This window comes from Vulpes vulpes, chromosome 8, assembly GCF_048418805.1.
Source record: "Vulpes vulpes isolate BD-2025 chromosome 8, VulVul3, whole genome shotgun sequence".
Classification (NCBI taxonomy): Eukaryota; Metazoa; Chordata; class Mammalia; order Carnivora; family Canidae; genus Vulpes; species Vulpes vulpes.
Window position 1 is genome coordinate 10,979,228 of NC_132787.1, and position 20,790 is coordinate 11,000,017.

Genomic DNA, 20,790 nt, shown 5'->3' on the forward strand with positions numbered 1-20,790 from the left:
ACAGAAGATGGGAGGAGAGAGCTGAGCCCAGGATGGGCCACACAAGGAGACAATATGCCATCCCAAACATTACCTTTTCAAGACATTTCTGCCTTTATCCATAACTCTCACATGTTTACCTATTTTCCAATGTAAGGGGGGAGTTATAGCATATACTTGATGTTCATTAATTTTCAATCTGAATTTCCCACTTCTGAGGTCTGGATAGAGGTGCTATGCTGTCACTTTCATAGGAAAACCTAAAAAATAGCCATCTGTTTACTCAACCATATGAAGAATCAAAGGTCAGCTGAGCATACCACGTTAACATAAAGACTCTAATTAATTTTTTTCTACAAATGGAGAAATTACTCCCAGAATATCACTGAATACTCCCTTCTTTTGACAGTAGCTTGGACATGAAAACAATGAATGGATGAACGTACTCTGAGACTCCATTTGAGTAGAGAATTTTAAATGTAAAAGCATCTTCACCTCAACAGTGGATTCTGCATAAAATATGCATTTCACATTCTTAAATGTATTATAAATGCAAAGTGGAGTATTTTTAAGCAATTGTATTCCTGATATTCCTTTTTACACTCAGAAACACTGTTTTTTGAGATGCCATTTAATCATTTGAAAACTAAAATGTGAATCTCTAAAGGCAAACATGTTCAAGTGTAATTTTTGCTATCATTTAAAATATGCTTTGTTTAAGCTCTAAAAATGAGGAAAATGTAAACTGTACTGTATTTTGCAGTAGACTAATAACCAAAACAATTTAACTGCAAATATTGTAATTAAAGTAACAACATATTATCCCCTTTAGAAATCGCACTGTCTTCACATTGCTGCTTTGCTTATCTGCTTAATAAAAATTCCTACTCATTCACTCTGGAAAATGCTGCACTTTAAAAGAATAACAAATAGAGGATATCATTAATGATTAAAAGAAAATAGGGAAATTTTGAAGATGCGCCTTAGATTGGAGTATAATTGCAAAGACCTTACTTACAAAGTAATAACATTAGTTTCTTGAAGACTATCAGGGAGTTAATTCTCACTCTTTTACCTTAATTCTTTTACGGCTTCTAAAATTTTTTTGATAATGATTTCAAAAAGTTGCCCTAAGATAGGTTCCAGTGCTGTGATTTTCCAGATTATGGATTTGCTGAAAACCCCCAGGCACAGACCTTAGAAATTGTGAGCAAAGTCAGCAGGCTAGGGGCAGCATGCCAGGTCTCCACCCTGCTGGCTGCTGGCTCTGCCCTTCTAGCCTCAACTGCCAGGAACAGTGTTAAACTTCCTGCTAATGGTACTTGCTATCAAATGAAACTTTCAAAAAATTCACAATATATATTACGGAGCTCACAAAAATATTACGGAACCTATTATGCAGAAACAGTGGTTCCATCTTCTCCAGTCCACCTGGATGAGGAACAGCACATGTCCAGCATACATGGCAAGCGGTCTAGAGCAATTTCAGGGAACAGGTGGGTTAATGGCACTTGGTTGACGTTAATGCTGTGAATTCCTTCCAGCTGGTCATTTATCCTCAGAAAATGTTCTGATTCTCTGTCATTATCTTCTAAATCTTGGAAGATTATCTCTCTTAGGATCTTTGAGCTGTCAATACATGGAGCTCTTTGTACAGTTACTTGGGAAATGGTGCCAAAATTTTTCAGATTTAGGAAAATCTGCTTTCTCCTCTAGTCTTGTGGGCACCAAGAAAGATTCAGAGCAAATCTCATCAGTTGTATTCAATAACTCAAAAAAAAAAATCATGACCACCTAATAATTATTTGTTTCTGCATTTCTTTTTTGTTTCTGCTTTTGTTCTGTTTCTTGCCAAGGTGATTGACTGACCACATAGACCTTATTGTCAACAATTTGTATAGCGTTCCTTATTCAGGACACATGTTGTAGTGAGATCTTCCTTCTCATGAGATGACAGTAGAGAAGCTTATGAATTTGTACCATTTCTAATGACTGACTTAGAAGAACCCATTTGGGGAGAATTCATGAGCCTAAAAAAAAAAGATCAAGGGAAATTTAACAAAGAACAAGTTAAGACTTCCCAGGATGCCTGAAAACAAGTCAGATGTTGTTTTACCTCAGAAATGTGATAACTGATACATTGTAATTTTTAAAATGTTTACTATAAACAGCATTAAGAGTAGACTTCACCTCTTTCTTCTCTGAAGCACTTTGGGTTTTCCGTAAATGTCACTAGCACCAAAACAGATTCTCTTACTAATGTGCTGTAGGGTTAGGGTTTAATGATATGGAGAAGACGGACTTATAGGAAAACAAAGATTATTTAGAAAATGATCACCATAAGAGTCTATCCCATGAAGATACCTCATTGAGGTAACTCCACACTACCAGTTTCTCTTCAGACATCACTAACTTATTCTCGTTGGATGAGACCTGTCTTTTGTGCTACAATTCTATCTTTCCCATGCCAGAAAATAAACTATGGCCTTGTATCATATAAATCCCTAAATGTTTATTCTAGGCACAAATATACTATTTGCTTCATTTGCTAAATGCTTCATCATCACAGGCCTTACCTTTGCCTCAAGGGGAAGCAGCAGATAGTCTCCCTAACTCTCTTCCAAACTTATGCAAGGAAGAAGAGCTTTCCCTGAGGAGCCAGACAGCATACAGGATTACCAAGAAAAAGGTCTTCCTTCCAAAGAGTCCTCAGAAGAGCCCAACGTGAAGCCCAATGGCATAATCTTTCTCATCAAATGGTACCCTGGTGAGAATTCCTAAGCTCCAAGGTCTAGTCTTTTTTGCATAACAGAATTGGCTAGAGAGAGGGGAAGCCCAGGAAAAAGCTGGCAGTGAATGGTCAGGAATCTTCCTTGAGACCCAGAATAAACCCAATACTGAATAGCTATTTTGGTCTTGGGCCAGGTGTGCCACAGAACAGGCTGGGGCTGACTGCAGCATGGGGGTGAGGACTATTCTGTTCACTGAGCACATTTGGAGAGACATTGCAGCCCAGAGGTAAAGTATCAAAATACCTTCCTAAAATAGATGGTGCTCCTGCCAAAGATAAATGCTACAAAACCCAGGCTGCGGCACTGGGGCTCCAGACAGTTGTTGGAAGCATCTGCTTGCATCTCAAAGAGGAATATCAATCCTGCAGGGTGCGAATGTTCTGGTGAGTCAACCTATGACAGGAGCATACAAGTTAATTATAGTTATCACAGATTATTCCATATTAGCACGGCAGCAAACCTGTTAGCCTGGTCTTTAGCTCTTCTATTAACAGGGAAAGTAGTCCCCTTGCGTATTATGGTTATACGAGCACACTGAAGCTTGCCAAAAGATTTTAAAGAAAAAAAAAAGCCAATGCATAAAGCTGGTTGATTTTTGATAGCTGCTGTCTAAAAGCTTCAACAAAGCCTGCACTAATAAGAAAAGATTATGTTCAAAGTTGCGACCTGGAAACCTAAAGAGGAGACATGTCCTACAGTTTAAAAGAATCTGTGGACATCTATCATCCAAGTATCACACGACAGCAATCGGAGCTTGAGATGCAATGCTAGAATCTGAACTCATCACAAAGATTGCCATTACAATTTTAAAATAAGGATAGAAACCACACATTAGAATACTAAAATATAAGCACATACAGATCAAGTTGCTACCTCTTGACGCAAAAGGATAGTTAGTAGACGTGAAGGATCACTTTCATAAAAAAAAAAAAAAAAATCCTGAATTGTCAAATTACTATGTTGTATACCTGAAACTAATAACATTATACATCAATTCCACTTCAATAATAAAAAATTTTAATAAATAATCATGGTTGGGAGGGGGGCATAGGAGTCAGCTAGTGCGCCACTACCCTCCCCACTTCACCTCTAACCTTCCTTTGCAAATGAGGAAGCTGAGTCACGAAGAGACATGGGAATTTGCCCACTGTCACACATCTACTTGGTGGCCAAAGCAAGAATCAGAGTACAGGCTGGCAGATTCTTGGTTTACTGCTCTTCCAACCTCCACACATTAGAGGTGCCACCTATATATTCCTAGCTTTTTCAAAAACTTCTTACAAATAAGACTATTTTGTAAAATATGAGACAAACCCAGCTCTAATCCTTTTTGACAATAAAACCATTAACAGTTTTAATGCCTGTAATATAGATAACTCATTATTATATGTGATTAGCCTGGATAGAAAAGAAAACGGAATACTGATGCCAAAACATTTTTTCATACCGAAGCCCAAGATTAAAGTGAAGCTAAAGCTTCTCTTTGACTATATAAAATCCCAGATTTAAATTTGAGAAGATGATAGCATTTCAAAAAGTATGACCAGTCAGCAGGTGTCAAAATCATACTAGTAGGGGCATGAAAATTTAGGGTTGGTGGATAGTGAATGAACCCTAGTTTCTCTCCCAAACCCACTTTAGCTCAACCCCAATCACAAGGAATGAAGCCATATCCCACTAATCCCAGCCCAAATCAACCCAAAGAGTGAAGGGAATGGGGCCAGGTCATCCCCCAACATGTAATCCCATCCAAGCCACAGCATAGCCTAAGCAGAACGGGTCCAAAAAATAAAAGTAGTAGATTTGCCAGGAATGGAGCAAGGCTCAGATTTTAACCAAAATTGAAAAACAAATCAACATCATGGAGTCATAATGGTAGTGTTCACTGCCATCATTGCTGTGATACAGAGAAGTGTAACAAAGACTAGTGCTCTTGCTGGAGAGCCATAGTTGATTCAACGAGAGCTAGTGCAAAGGACCACACTTGGCAAAACTATGAGGTTGGCTGTGGTTTACCATCATCTCCCATTCCATGGGAACTCTCTCCTTCCTGGGGGAATCACAGCCCCTGGGAGTCTTCACCTTCCTCTCTATCTCAGTTTTCCAGAGTCCCTGCTAAGACCTTGCCCTCCCAGCCTGCTGCAGTCTGCACCAGACAGGCATTCTCCCATAATCTCCCACCGTTTGGAAGTTAGCATCTCTGTGTCCTGCTTTCAGCAATCCCACACCCATGGAAAGATGATGACAGACAGACCCATTCGCACTTGTTAATGACTGAAGGTGATTTAATGCTGGATTGACAGCATTCTAAAGATAGAAAAAAAAAAAGTGGCAAATTCTCCTGTGACATGCCCAGGTACTTGCCAATAACTGTCAACTCTCATAAATCAGCAGAGGGAAGGAAAAGCACAGCAAGTCCATAGCAAGTGTCCCAAAAGGCAGGAAGAGAATGTCGCAGGTGTCAGGAACCAGCCCAGAAGAAAAAGAGCTATGGTGGGGGAGAGAGGTTGATTATTTTGAGCTTTAGTGTGTCTTAGTGTGTCTAACGTCCTTGCACAGACACTGGCTCTTTTCATCAGGGAAGCAAAGAGAGTCAGGAGTCAGAATTCGACCTCCTAAGCCTGAATTGGGTTCTATCACTTACCAGTTGAGACCGTGTCCAAGTTGCTTAGCCTGTCTAAACCTCAGCTTTCTCAGGGTGATTCTTAGGATCCCACGAGCTAATGAATATAAGTGCTCTTCCTACTGCTTTGCAGAGGGCGGGCGCTCAAGAATCCAATCATTACTAACAGACTTTTTAATATTATCCATTGTTGTCAGCACCACAAGCCTGTGCGGTTTCCATTTCATTGCACTTCCTCTGCAATCAGTGGCAGCAGCCTCACACCACCAGCAAGGGAAATCTGTAGTGCCAGCGAATGCAGACATTGCCATTACACGGAGCTAAGTCTGATTGCCTGCTCTGCCATTTGCAGGCCATGTGACCTGAACAAGTCTCATCAACTCTCTGTGCTTCCTCGGCTTCCTCATCTGAAAGTGGGAGTCATAATACCTATCTCCTGGGTTTCCTACCAAGATCAAATATGACAGGGCACATAAAACATTTAACACACAGCTGACCCACGGGAAACGCTCCTAAATAAGAGCTGATGTCCATGGTGATGGTCATCATCATCATCCTTATTCCATCAGAGGCATGTGTGCTGCAAACGACTCATCAATCTGCCCCAGTTCCAGGCATGACTCAAGCCCTTCCTCTATCAATTCCCAGCTCCACTGCCACTCCATGGAGTGGCTTTGCCTAGCCCTCACCCTTTGAAGTCTCTCCCTTCCACATGTTATTTTGTTTATGTCCTTCATTGCAATCACCACAATCTGTGATTACCTTGGGGGTTTTGGTTGACTTGTTTATTTTCTTTTTCTCCTTACTAAAATGTAAACTCTCTGAGAGAGAAGGGATTCCTATCTGTCTTGTTCATCATAGAGCAGAGTCTGGCTAAAAGAAGATACTCATAAAATATCTGAGGAATACAAAGAGAGAGAGAGAGAGAGAGAGAGAGAGGGAGAGAGAGAGATAAGAGGCTGATGAAGGGACTATTGCCAGTTTTGTTAAGTTATGTGACTAGATTGTATGATTCACAGAGGCAGAGACTGTTTCTATCTACCTAACTCCTCATCATATACCCATACCAGAAGGGTAAACTCAAGTTATTGTTTGTTATACGAATACAAGTACGGGTTCTACTCTTAGGCCCAGCCTTGCTAGAGCCTGTAACCCCAAAGGACTTGTTTTAAGGGTAATTGAAGGGTATCAGTGGGAAGTTGATCAGGCCAGTCATCAAGCATCTACTTCACACCTATGAGGCTATGGTTCTCAAACACCAGTGTGTGGGCATCACTTGGGGAAACTGGTAAAATCCATATTCTTGTTCTCACTTCAGCCAATATTAGATTGGTAAAATGGGAGGGGTCTAAAAATCATTTTTAGGTGTTTTTACTTAGATGTTCTAAGTACTGCATTTACTTAGATGTTCCAGATGCTTCTGACGTAATATGTTGAGGACTACGCTTTGAGAAATTTCCATTAAAGTATCCACCACGAGACACGATGTTTAAGACCTGGTCCCTTCCCACCAGGAGAGCTGAGGCAATCTAGTTGAGGATATAAGACAGCAAGCCCTGAGAGTGTGATGCAAGACAGTTTAAGGGTTCAGATGAAGATGGGAACTCATAAATACTTTAAGAGTCCAAAGAATAGAGAAGTCTCGTGGGCTCTGGGGCTATAGTTCACCTTTGAGCTATATAAAAAGAGAAGAAAAGGCCATTCCCTTCTCAGTGCCAGAAAAGTACAACTAAAGAAGTTTCCCCTGTGTATCAAGCCATTTGCCTGAGCAGTGAGTTATCAATACTGCCAATTTCCTCAACATCTCAAGGGGGGGGGGGGGGGGGGGGGATGTGTCCTGATATCAGAAATCTGACTTCTTTCCATGGAAGGACCCACCCAACAGGCACTGCTAAAAGAAGTTTCTGGAGAAATGGGTTGATTCTCAAAGCTGTTTTGTTCTATCACTTCTGGGTTGGGGGAGGCTTTTTTTTTTTTTAAGGTTTTATTTATTTATTCATGAGAGACACAGAGAGAGAGAGGCAGAGACACAGGCAGAGGGAGAAGCAGGCTCCCTCTGGAGAGCCTGATGCAGGACGCAATCCCAGGATGCCAGAATCACACCCTGAGCCAAAAGCAGATGCGGAGCCACCTAGGTACCTTATCACTTATGTTTTTAAAGAATGTTCTTTAAACACGGCTGGCTCCGTTGATAGAGCCTACGAGTCCTGACCTCAGAGTTGTGGGTTCCAGCCTCACACTGGGGGTAGAGATTACTCAAAAGTAAAAACAGAAGTGATACAGCAAAACAACTTCAAAAGTCCCATTTCTTTTTTTCTTAGCTTATTGTCAAGAGCTGGATGAACATAGGAGAAGTGGAATCAGAATGAGTATTTAAGAATTACATAAAGAAAAGATGACAGACTTGAGGGGGAGAAGTTAACAAGTTCTTACTTCATTAGAAGAAAAGCTGTGAATTCAATTAGTACTTATTTCATTTCTGCAGGAGGTAGGGCACTACTCTATGCAACGAAATGCTGAAGAAGAGGTTTTTACTTCATAAATTAGATAAATTCAACGTAATTAGCAATCACGATCACTTCCTTCCAAAACTGGATCATACTGTGGCACAAAATATATAACAACAATTGTGTTATATTCCACAATTAGAAAGTCGCTTATTAGCTTCAAAGATTATGTTACCACCCAACTTCAACACTTAGGACAAAAATCATTTTAAAAAGTCATATTCAGAAATTTCTCTCTGTGTCTAACCATTTTACTTCATTTTACTTACTTAGAATTTGACCCATGACCAGGATGAGGATGCTCTTTCTCCTGTGTTAGTTTCTAGTAGATTATTCTAAAGATATTTAATCCATGTAAGAGAAAGGAAATAGACAATGTTGCAAGTCCGCCTGGTCAATGTGAAGTGTTGGCAAAATTCCACTCTCTGTTCTGCAGGATTCTAAAAAGACGAGCTCATGTATTTAGTAGAGTCTTTAATTCTCACTTCTGTCCTCTAAGGGATTCTTCCATCCATGGAGTGCCTTCTGAAATCGGGACAGAAGATGAGTCTGGGCAACAATACCTAAGAATGTATAGGGTGAAAGTAGGTGGTATGGAATAATCAGCTTAGTGGGATGTGGGGAAGGGGGTATTCTTAGGATTGTACTAAGGCTGGTTAAGTCTGGCTGGAGGGGACATTAATTTTAAACAGGTCAGTTTAACCACTTTGTGTACTTGCCCTAATCTATAAATGACGTCAATCTTACTGTTGGATACTTAAAAGGTAGAAGGGAAGCCAAGTGGATTTGCTGCTTTCTATGTGATTCCAATCAACCAGGAAGAACTGATTACCGATATGGAAGTGACTGGAACCTTGGAAGAGAATAACAGTGTTTCTTGAAATTGAATAAAAACAAATGAAGAAGGAATATGTATATGTATATTCTTGTAGACTCTACATAGGATGTTTAAAAATCAGAGAAAAGAGTTTATGGAAGACAGACACTATAAAAAGGAGCATGTCTCAAGAAACTCTAAAAATGACAATCCCTGCTAAAAAACTTGGAATGATCTTGGTGAGAAAAAAAGAGCTGAATTAACAATTGTGGTTGCACAGCCTGCTCTCAGAGATACTCCCAATTTTAGAAGAACTCAAATATGAACAGTCCCACTGACCCTACAGACTGGTTCATGCTTGCCCTGCCAGAGTGCCTCCTCCATATCCCATACCCCCACAACACAATTAAGAGCTATCACTTATTGAGCATTTATTATGTGTCAGAGAAAGATACCAAACCCCTCTTTACACATCATTTCCTCTGCACCACTACTCTGCAAAGTAGTATTACTGTCTCTAGTCTAAAGGTGAGATGACACAGGTTCAGAAAGATTAAGTAAATTGTCTTAAGTCACGCAGCTAATGAGCAAAAGGGTTGGGAATCCCATAAATGGGGTTATACTATGCTGTAAACAACCTATGAGGAAAGTATAATGGTAAGAAGGGAAGATGACATGATGTTAGCAGGTAATAACTATATAGTGATGAGAATGAAGACTTACCATGCCGTTGTGCCACATATTTCATCTCTGTATATCTCATCCACGTGTGCTTCCCTACATATATTACTTCACTTAATCTTCCCAACCCTATGCAGGAGAAACTCTTCTTACTGCATTCTACATAGGAGGAAACAGATTCAGTAACCAACCCAAGGCTGCACAGACAGGATTTCCAGTCCAAGATCTTAAGTAGTAGGTTATAAGGTTACAATTCTTTACAAAAAGAAGCAGCCATGGCAATTCCTCTTTACCTTCACTTAGTCATTCAACAAAGCTTTGGTAAATGTCTGCTGGGGGCGTGGCACTTTTCTAGGCACTGAAGATATAGCAGTGAGCAAAACAAACACAAGCAAATAAAAAGTCTTGCTCTTGGGGAACTTAAATTCTTGTGGGAGAGCCAGATTTTTTAAAAGGTAATATAAAATATATGTTATGTCATAGAGTGATAAATAGTACTAAGGAGAAAAAGCAGAGAAGAAAAAAAACAGGGAAGAGGGAGAAAGTATACATAGGAAAATGAAATTTTAGATAGCGTATCTATAAAAGGCTTTGCTGAGACTTTTAAATGAAGATCTGAAGGAAGGAAAGGCATGTAACATGTGGCTATCTTGGATAAAGAGAATTGGGGGCAAAAGAATAGCAGGGGCAAATGTCCTGAGGCAGTAGGATGTCTGGGGAATTCAAGGAAACAGTGTGGCTGAAATGGAATAAAAGAGGGAAAATGGTAGGAGAGAAGGCCAGAGAGTAACGAGACATAGAGTTACAGAGAACCCGATCACACAGTAGGTTATGGAGAAGACATTGGCTTTTACTCTGAGTAAGCTGGGAAGCCACTGCAGGATTGTAAGTAGCGGAATGACACAATGGTCACTTTAACTGCTGTGTGGAAAACAGACTAAAACAGAGCAAGGGTGAAAGCAAGGATACCAGTTAGGAGACAAATATTTGATAAGAGATTATGGAGGTTATCCGAGGTGATAGGGTGGTGGCATCTGGAGTGGCTCATCTAGGAGGCAAGAAGCAATTTGATTCTAGATATATTTTAAAGGCGGAGCCAATAGGATTTGTGGATGTTGGGAGAAAAAAGGATAAACCAATGACTACAACGAAAAGAATAGAATTTCCATTATAGAGATAGGGAAGACCATGGGGGTAGCAAGGAGAAGGGATGTATATCAAGTGCTTACTTAGTTTGATCTTATTCAACTTGTAATGTCTATTTGATATCCAAGTGGAGATGCTAAGCAGGCAATCAGAATATGAAGTACAGGTCGGGACTTCTGGGGTTTGGGTTAAAAACATAAATTTGGAAATCATCAACATAAAAATGTTACTTGAAGCTATGAGACCAGATAAGATGGGCGTGGGGAAACAGAAAAGAGAAGATGGCCAAAGACTGACCCTGGGGCATTCCAATATTTAGAGATTAGAGATGAGGAAGACCCAGTGAAGAAGTCACTGTAGAGAAAAGTAGGTAAGAGGAAACTTGAAGAGTAAGTGTCCTGAAAACTAAGTGAAAAAAAATATTACGAGAAAGAGACACTGGGCTGCTATGTTAAATGCCTTTAATAGGCCAAGGAGAGGAAGAATGGTCATTGATTTCAGGACTTGGCCACGTGGGTGACACTGGTGACCCTAACAAAAGCAGTGATGGTCGAGCAGGGAGATGAAAGCCTGATCAGAATCATGGAGCTCTCAAGTACAGACAATACATTCAAAGATATTTCCCATGAAAGGAAGTAGAAAAATGGAACAGTAACCGAAGAGGGAAATGGGATCTATGGAGAGCTGTGTTTCAGACAAAGGAAAGAATGTCTATATTCTGCTAGAAATGGCCAAACAGAAAGGCATTACTTGGTGATAAATAAGAAAGCAGGGAGAATTCCTGCAGCAAAGTCCGTAAGTAGGCAAGAGCAATGAGATCCAGGACCCAAGCAGATCCCAAGCCCAAGCAGAAGAGAAGGCACGGCATATGGACACAGTACAGGTGGGAGGGTAGGTGTGCTGGGAAGAATTTGTCAAAGCACTCTTCTGATAGCTTCAATTTCCTGACGTGGAAAGTGAGGTCGGTCATTAGCTGAAACTCAGTGAGAAAGGAGGTGTCAACATTTTGAAGAGAAGGAAGAAGAAATGAAAAAATTATCTAAGATGATAGAAAATTCAATAAGAAAATACAGTACAGGGACACCGGGGTGGCTCAGCAGTTGAGCATCTGCCCTTAGCTCAGGGTGTGATCCTGGGGTCTGGGGATCAAGTCTGCCCTTGGCTCAGGGTGTGATCCTAAGGGTCTGGGGATCAAGTCCCACATCAGGCTCCCCGCAGGGAGCCTGCATCTCCCTCTGCCTGTGTCTCTGCCTCTATGTGTCTCTCTTGAACAAATAAAAAATCTTTTAAAAAAATACAGTACAACTGATGGGTAGAATTATGGCCAACTTAAGGTCCGTACTCATGAATTTGAAGGGAAAACTGGCAGCACAGGTAAGTGTTTTCCCATGGCCATGTTAGTAGCAGAGCTATAACCATGCAGGAAAAATAATTAGTTGAATTCAACCAGGGATAGAGTTTAGCCAAGAGAATACAATGAAGAAAGAGAGAGAGTCATGGGAGTTGAGGTTTTATGCAAAGGAGTAATAACAATGATTGGCTGGGAAATAAAATGAGATGAAGACAGACACTAGATCCTGAGGATGCTGGAGATGAACAGTTAAAATGTGATAGATTGGATGGATTGAAACAGGGCTTTCGCGTACACTTCTCAAGTTTGTGCCCTGCTAAGAGGAGTGAATGGGGGCTGAAATCTACCCTGTGTCCCAGGCCAGGAGCCCTGGAATGGGGCTTTATCATGCAGAGAGGACAACTCTTTCGAAGAGTTGCCTTTGGTGTTTAACTAGTGGAGACACTAGATTGAAGGTCCTAGCGGAGTCAGGGCGCTACAGGAAGTGGGCTATAAACATGAAAATGGTGGTCAGAGGGGTGAATGTTTGAAATTAAGATTCTGGCAAGGTTTACGTTAAGGGTAAGAGCAAGGTCTCCCAGACTATGACTGACGATGAGAAGGAGTTGCTGAGACAGAACATTAGACAAGATAATTGGAGGAGAAAAAGTCGAGAATCCTCTACATGTACATTTAAATTGCCAACAATTAAGAAAGAAAGAATGATGAGGGAATGGCAGTGATCCAAAGCTAACATTTTCAAGAAATCAGGCTGAGTGATTCTAGTTGTGCTAATTGACTTCAACAAGACAGTGGGGACTACCGGGTGAGTCAAGTTGATGACGTGAGATTTGTAGCTGAGTGATTTTCATGACTAGAGAGTGTGGTCTAGAAGTGGAAATGAGGAGCCAAAGAATTCACCTACCTCACTTTCAGGTCCAGTAAGAAAAGGAGAGAAAACATCAATTTCTTGAGAGGGCTGCAGGAGAAGCAGTATCTTGGGAGATCAAGGAGGTGAAGATAAAATTCAGAGAAGCCTTGAGGATATGGGAGATTATGCTGATAATTTATCTTAAGTTCCAAGAGGCCCATGAAATCCTTTAAGGAGAAGAGGATGAGTCATAGAGAATTAGAGTCTAAGGATGAAGATTCCCCAGGCAGTCCTGGGCTTCGTGGATTACTGACATGATGAGAGTAGTCCTGGTGGTCCCAAGGTGGCAGAGGAGGTAAAGAAGGTATGTGTTGGGGGTGGTTATAAGAACCTAATGAAAAAAAAAAAAAAAACCCTAATGAATTCTATAGTACTCTCTTGACTTCTACTGATGGATACCTCCAAGCTAGCAGAGGGGCCTCCTATCCTTTGGACCATCTAACCCAGGGCTGGACAATAGAGTTTTTTGTGATGATGGAAATGTTCTGTATCTGCTCTGTTCAATATGGTAGCCACTAGCCAGATGTACCATATTGGAGAGCACAGATCTAACCCCATCCATATCCCCAACCATGTGGCCATTCCCTTCACTACTAAGAGGAAATCTACTTATTTGGCCACCAAAGAAAACACTCTTTCAAATTAGAAAGCATCGAGTGAACCACCTAAAACAGCTTAGAATCCCAAGGGAGTGGACACCTATTCCCTTTGAATAAATTGAAGTCTACAGTTCCAGAGAAATTATTAGAGGTGATAATTATAAATGCACACACATTATTATAAAGCTTCAGCCTCAAAAATTCTAGAATAGATTATTACAGAGAGGTGATTTCTGACTCCTACTAAAAGACATTCACCAGAAGCCGGCATTGGCTCACTAAGAAGATACCATGGTAACCTGTCTCGGGACCATTTTCCAACCATTCAGTAAAACATTCTCTGCTGATGATGACAGCACACCTTTTCCTCACGCATGCATGTCTGGTTCCGAATCAGCCTGGGGTCCAAGGGAGTCAAAAGAGAGGAAGGAAAAAAAAATTTTTTTTTAATAAAAATAAGAAATAAAAAAAAGAAAGAGAGGAAGGGTGACCTGCACCTGGGAGCTAGCAGAAGAGCAACCAGCAGATGATCTGAGTACCTCCAGACTCAGTAAGCAAAAAATGTGAAGCACATCAACAGAGATTAGGAACAATCCAGTTGGGAACATCAAATGGAGTAATTTCCATTCCCATCACCGCCTACATGGGACACCAGAGAGAGGGAGGAAAAAAACAAAGCCAGTTATTTCCAATGCTTCATTGGAAGAGAGAATATAATCATATATTCCTGCCCCAGTGGGTTTTATTCCTGTCCCAGCAGTGGCCACTGCCACACTGGCCCTAGGATGCTCTCCACCCCACATGCTGGGTCTAAGCAATGCTCTTTAACAAATACAGAGATGAGAGACAGAGAACAAGGGATCGAATTTTGAGATGTCCTACCAATAACCCACAGAGAAAACAGCAAAGGGTATTATTCTCTTCTAATCTTTTAAGAAAACACATCTTTTTTCCTCGTCTCTAGGGAACCACGGCCATCGGAGGACGGCGTGTGTGTTGCATCACCTGCCTCCCTCTCAACTGTGACATCTCCCTTTGTAAAGCCCTGGTGACGGCTGCTTGCCGAGGTTAACACAGGCGTCGCCACCGCTGACCCCCAAGCAGACACGGCTTAATGAGTCAATAAGGGTTAACCTTCAGGAGCTATTAAGTCCCAGAGAGGGGAAGCCGAGAAACATCTGTCTCCTCTGCTTGACAACGGTGTCATGTATGGGACATGTTTTCCTGGCTCTAGGGTTAGCCAAGCAGCTAATAAGCTGGATTCCAGTGAAAGGGAACTCGGTGGGCTGCTGATAGAAACACTCTCTGTCATTCAATCACGGTGTTATGCCCTTGACCAGAAAAAAAACAAGTATTCTAGACAAGGCTCCAATTAAAATTTTCACTTACAAATGAGTAGTGTTTTGCAGGCAGTTCCTCTGTGAAATTTGCTCTCAGCGTAATTAAAATCATAGCTACCATTTATTGAGTACTTAACTGTGGACTAGGAGCCATAATAAGCATGTTAGCTGCCCTTTCTGCTAGCCTCCTAAAAATGCCTTATGTGCTTGACAACATTTAAACCATGAACGAACTGAGATTCTGCATGAGACTTCATCTGTGACCCTACCCAAGGTGATAAATGGTGAAGCCAGGGCAGTCTGACCCCAGAAGCCCTTCGTCAGTATAATACAATTGGATGAACGATGTCCAAGGTGAAAGCAACAATCAGCCCCCACGCTCCGAATAGCAACCCCTGAGTCCTGAATGTTCTGTAATGTATCCTACACAAATTATCCCATATAGTCTTGAATTTCTGTATAACTGATTTAAAAAAAAAAAAAACTATCGTCTGACTTCCAGGTTTAACTCGGTTCTTGCACAATCAGATTAGTCTTCCCACTCCCTCGTACCTAAATTAATGATATTATTTGTATTCGTCACTAGGCTAATCTAGTTCTCTACAGGAAGTCATAATTGCTCCCAGTTGCTACTTCAAACAAGTCTCTGGGCTCATTTCAAAATCATTGCCAATTAATCCTTTAAAAGTCTTCAGAAATGAGAAAGGCTCCAGAAGACCCAAGATAGGAAAATATGGTAACCGTGATAAGGAAATTTCAGTCTCTGTGATATCTAGTGGGTGTGACTGGGAGATGAAATAACATGAAATAACTGTCATTTATTAAGTGCTTACCGTTTGTTTGGCTTCGTGATTAACCTTTTACATGGTTTATCTTATTTATCTCTCACTTCAACTCTAGTAGGGAAATATCTCTCCCGTTTACAGTTGATGAACCTGACGTTCAGAGAGGTTCTATGACTTTCCCAGTGTCAGTCTGCTAATGAGTGAAGAACTTCAAACTTGCCTGGCGTCTCAAGTCTCTGACTTGTAGCAATAGGTCAAATCCAAAAGCCAGAGAGCATTATTATTGTAGACGGATGATGCTCTTTTTGCCTTTTCTCATACAGTCTCATGCTTATCAAAATTACAGATGGCACAAATACCTCTAATTGGTGAATTCAAAACTATATCAGAGAATAGGTGAGCTGATGTTATTTAAAATAAAATCATGTAAATTGTTGCATGGAAGCTCACAAACCGAAATGCCTACCTATGGGGTGGAAGAAACCTAGGTGGATAATGGCTCATTTGAAAATTTCCCTTTCGAAGCTAAAATAGTCTTAGGTTACAATAGTAGATGTAGAGCATCAAGGAGTCATATGCTACTTGTAGTGAGTTGCAGTCTTTGTGCCGCATTTTAAAGAGAAGTTTCAAGCCTGAGATTCTTCCCAAGAAAAGCAATCAGAATAGCAGAAAATGAGGAAATCGTGCCATATATATTGAATGATGGGAATCTGGAACAAATGAGTCTGAAAAGGAAAAGATTTAGGAAGATAATATATGTCATGAAATACATAAAATAGAGATTTGACTTTTTATAAAACCAGAACAAGAACGACCAGCTGGAAATTGTTTGGCTAGATTTGCCATGCTGTCTGATAAGACAAGGAGTAAAGTCTCTGTAGCCCAATGAGTGAATGAATGAACAAATGAAAAAAAAAAAATGTTAGGACAGAAGTTAAATGACTGTCTCTCAACATAATATCCAAAAAACCCTGAATTTGGATGAAAGGTTAGAATTTCTGGGAGTCCACAGTCCTCATGCTAGATGGCTGTCCAGTTGCTAAGCATCGCTAATTCTAAGGACGTGGACTCTGAAAACCCCACACTCATGCCAGCATTCTTCCCTAGAGCATCTTTTCCTGGGCCAGATATCTTAATCCCTCTCAGGCCTAGCATAGCAGGAGAACACCGTACCTTATCATTCCTTCTGTTTCACAGCACTCAGCCTAGTGTGGCACCAATCCTCAGCTGACAGACAGGCTGGGGATTAACCAAAGGCCATGTCTTCCAAGAGCAAGGTTGGGAAGTCACAAAGAGATAGAAGCGAGAAAGGCGAGAAAGTCCCTGGAGATGCGGGGGAGACATTCCAATAACAGACTGAATAACAAGGCCCCTGGTTATCCCCAGCCCACCCAAGAGGACCTCGGCATTGGAGAGAAGCCACGGAGCAGCAAAATAGGTGTCCCATGTCCTAAGCTAGTGTTCCAAATACATTACCAATGCTAATTCATCTAATTCTTCTGTCAACTCTATAGAATCTATCTTCCAGGCTTTCTACAGACTAGGAAACTGAAGCCCAGAGGCCTAGAAAGTGGTAGAACCAGGGTGAGAAGCCAGGCAGCCCAACCCGGACCACTAAGCAAGCTCTGTATTGCTCACCGAATTGTGAATTTGTGCCTCCACCCTTTCTTCTTCAGGTGAAGCTCCCTATGGGGAGCTTCTGACATTGAACACACCTAAAATGTGATCAATAAATAATTATTAAATTCAATCCATACTTTCAGTCATCTGGAATCTGTTGACGGTGACCAGGGCATTCAGGACTGGAGATGTCCAGATACATCCTCGGGCTGCAGCTTAATCCCTGGCATAAAATCTGCTTGTTCTCCACATTCCACTTTGCCTTTGTGGCTTTTATTTTATAGGCATGTTATTGTTATTGAGCTTGGGACACACAGTCATTAATTTGGACTTAAGCAAACCAGCGATCAATGTTGAGACCCAAGGTTCTAGCACACTCACTTTCTGAAACACACATACACACACCCCAAAGCAAAAACACCTTAATCTAAACTTATGAGCTAATAATTTAGTAAAGAAAGTGACTTTCTTTTACCCAAACCTTTCCTTGAGACCAGCTTTAAGCCTCAAGATGGTGTATTGTTTGTGAGTTTAGTTGAAAGCCCCAAATTAAGAAAATCTCACTTTTCTTTCTTTTCTTTCTTTCTTCAAAAGTTCAGAGTTGAGGAGTCCTGAGAACTCCTTCAGGAAGATCTGGGAGCAGAAGGACCCACCCCTGCGCCTTCATCCAGCTGCGGCGGGGCCTGAGATTTGGCCCAGCAGAGTAACAACAGCCTCAGTAGAGCAGCCAGCGGATGTCCTGGGGGAGGAGAAATGGACTTCATAGGAATCCACACGGCCCTGGCCTTCACTCTCGGTCCAGCTGGCTCACAGTTGCAACAAGGCAAATTCCACCAGCTGAATGACCCCCAGCAGCTGTGGTAGCCTGAAGGCTCCATCCTGTACAATTCATCAGGCAGCTGGCCAGTTCTGAGCTGACTGCCTTCTTGTGATGAATCATCCCCGGGCCTCAGAAAGGAGGCATGTCAATATGTACGAGGTCTTTATACTGTACGTGTCCCTTAACACAGTCATCTTACTTCAATCTCACCCAGAATGTCCGCTATCAGGCAGGCAGTGCTCTGGGCACTGAGAATTCATCAGTGGATGAACCAAACAAAAACCCTGCTCTCGTAGTAGTTACATTTTTAACCCTAAAGACAATAATCGGAAATGTACTCCAAAACTTGGCACAGAGAATTATTACAATAGCAAAATACTGGAAACAATCTAAATAAACAGCAATGGTAGATCGGTTAAGTAAGTTCTAGTATATCCATTTGAAGTCATAAGAATAACTGCTAAAAGATCATGTTGTACAAGAATACCTAATGACTTAGACAAATGTTTTCAATAGATTAAATGAGAAAAAAAGGACCATAAAGCAAAGAGTAAGTTATAGCTCCAAAGTTGTGAAGGAAGAAAAATGCATATATACATATGAAAATAGCCTAAAAAGATATACACCAAAATATTAACCGCAGTTATCTTTCGGATGGTGGGATTAGTGATGGCTTTATATTCTTTGTTGAATTGTCTACACAATTCTTCTTTGGTCAAATTTCTATAATAAATACATGTCTCAGACAGGGCCCAACTAGGAAACCACCCCACACAGGTAGTTCGATGTTAGGAATTTAATACAGGAACTAGCTGCAAAGGCTTTGTAAGAAATGAAAGGTACACAGGAAACAGCGAGCCCAGCAATCGGCAGCATCAAGAAGTGGGAGGGGAAGGTGAGGAGGTGGTGTCACCTCAAAGCTAGCAGCCAGGGCCACTCCATGGGATCTGTGGCTTCTAGCAGAGAAACATGGCTTCTTCTGGAACACCATTTGAGGCAAAGAGAGAGGAGAGAAGATATCCTGGTTCTTTGGCACTGTACTTAGACCTTCCAATCAAAACTGAGACTCTCACCTAACCTCTGAACCCCACTCCCTTGACCTCCCCAAGAAACCTCACTCCATTATCATCCTTCTTTCTTCTTTAGTGTGTCTCTTTCTAGTGGTTACTTTCCCTAACATGCAAAACTCGCTCAAATGTTCTCAGTTTACAGGAAAAAGGCAAGAAAAAAAATCTCCTAGGATCCCACAACCCCTCCACCCATTCTATGGACTTTCTCATCAAGGTCCTAGAAAAGCTCATTTTTCATTTTGCTTTTATTTTTTGCATACTAGCTCTACCTTCACACCTCCCATTAATTTTTCAATACTCTTGTCTCTTGACTGCCACCGAGAGCAGCCACTGAAATCACTGTCATCTCTCTCTTTTATTTTATTTTTTTTAAGATTTTATTTATTTATTCATGAGAAATACACAGAGAGAGAGAGGCACAGGCAGAGGGAGAAGCAGGCTCCATGCAGGGAGCCTGATGTGGGACTCGATCCTGGGACCCCAGGATCATGCCCTGGGCCGAAGGCAGGCACCAAACTGCTGAGCCACCCGGGGATCCCCTCTCTTTTATTTTTGAGGTATAATTGACATATAAACATTATATTGGTTTCAGGTATACAACATAATGATTCAACATGTGTATATATTGTGAAATGATCACCACAAAAAGTCTACTTAAAATTTGTTCCCATAAGTTACAATTTTTTTCTTATGATGAGAACTATTAAGATCTATTCTCTTATATTCACATATGCAATAGAGAATTACTAACTATAGTCGCCATGCAGTTCGTTACATTCCCATGACTTATTTTATGATTGGAAGTTTGTACCTTTTCACTTTCTTCACCCATCCCCCACCTCACCCCCTACCTCTGGCAGCCTCCAGTCTGTTCTCTGTATCTATGAGCTTGGTTTTGCTGTTTCGTTTTCTCTTGTTTAGATTCTACATATAAATGAGATCACACAGTATTTGTCTTTTTCTGCCTGATTTTTCATTTAGCATAATGCCCTCAAGCTCCATCCATACTGTCATAAATGGCAAGATTTCCTTCTTTTTTGTGGGTGAATCATACTCCATCATGTGTATACACCATATTTTCTTCATCCATTCATCCACTGATGGATGCTTAGGTTTCTCCTGTGTCTTGGCTATTGTAAGTTGCTCTCATCTCTTTGTGGCCAGATCTAGTAGATAACTTTCTGTCCTTCATTTATATGTCCTTCCACCCATATAACGTATGTCAACCTTCTTTTCTAGATGAAACCATCCACATACTGCCTTTGCATCCCTAACTCCACTCCCTGCTGATTTCCTCCTGTCTCTCTGCAGGCCTCACTCTCCTCTAGCTCACAATTCTGGTATGGATGCTCCCCACGATCCTATTTTTGGTCCTTATCTCTTCCCACGTCACATACTTTTCCTTGCTAATTTCATCCATCCCCATGACTTCCATTACAATCTATATATGAATGATTCCCAAGTCCATCTCTCCGGAGAGATTCAGGACTGTACATCCCACTGCCTATTTGCACGAAAAGCACCTCACACTCCATGAATTAATATCTCTTTATCTTTCCTCCACGTGTGCTCCTGTATTACATATCTTTGCAAAAGAGTCTACTTTCCATCAGATGCTAGAAATCATTCTCGATTCCTCCTTTTCTGTCAGTCATCATCCAATCTATCCTGCTTAACTTTTTAACACGTCACATTTGCATGCCTTTGTCTCAAGTCACACTGCCATTACCCTAAACCTAGCTGCCAAGTG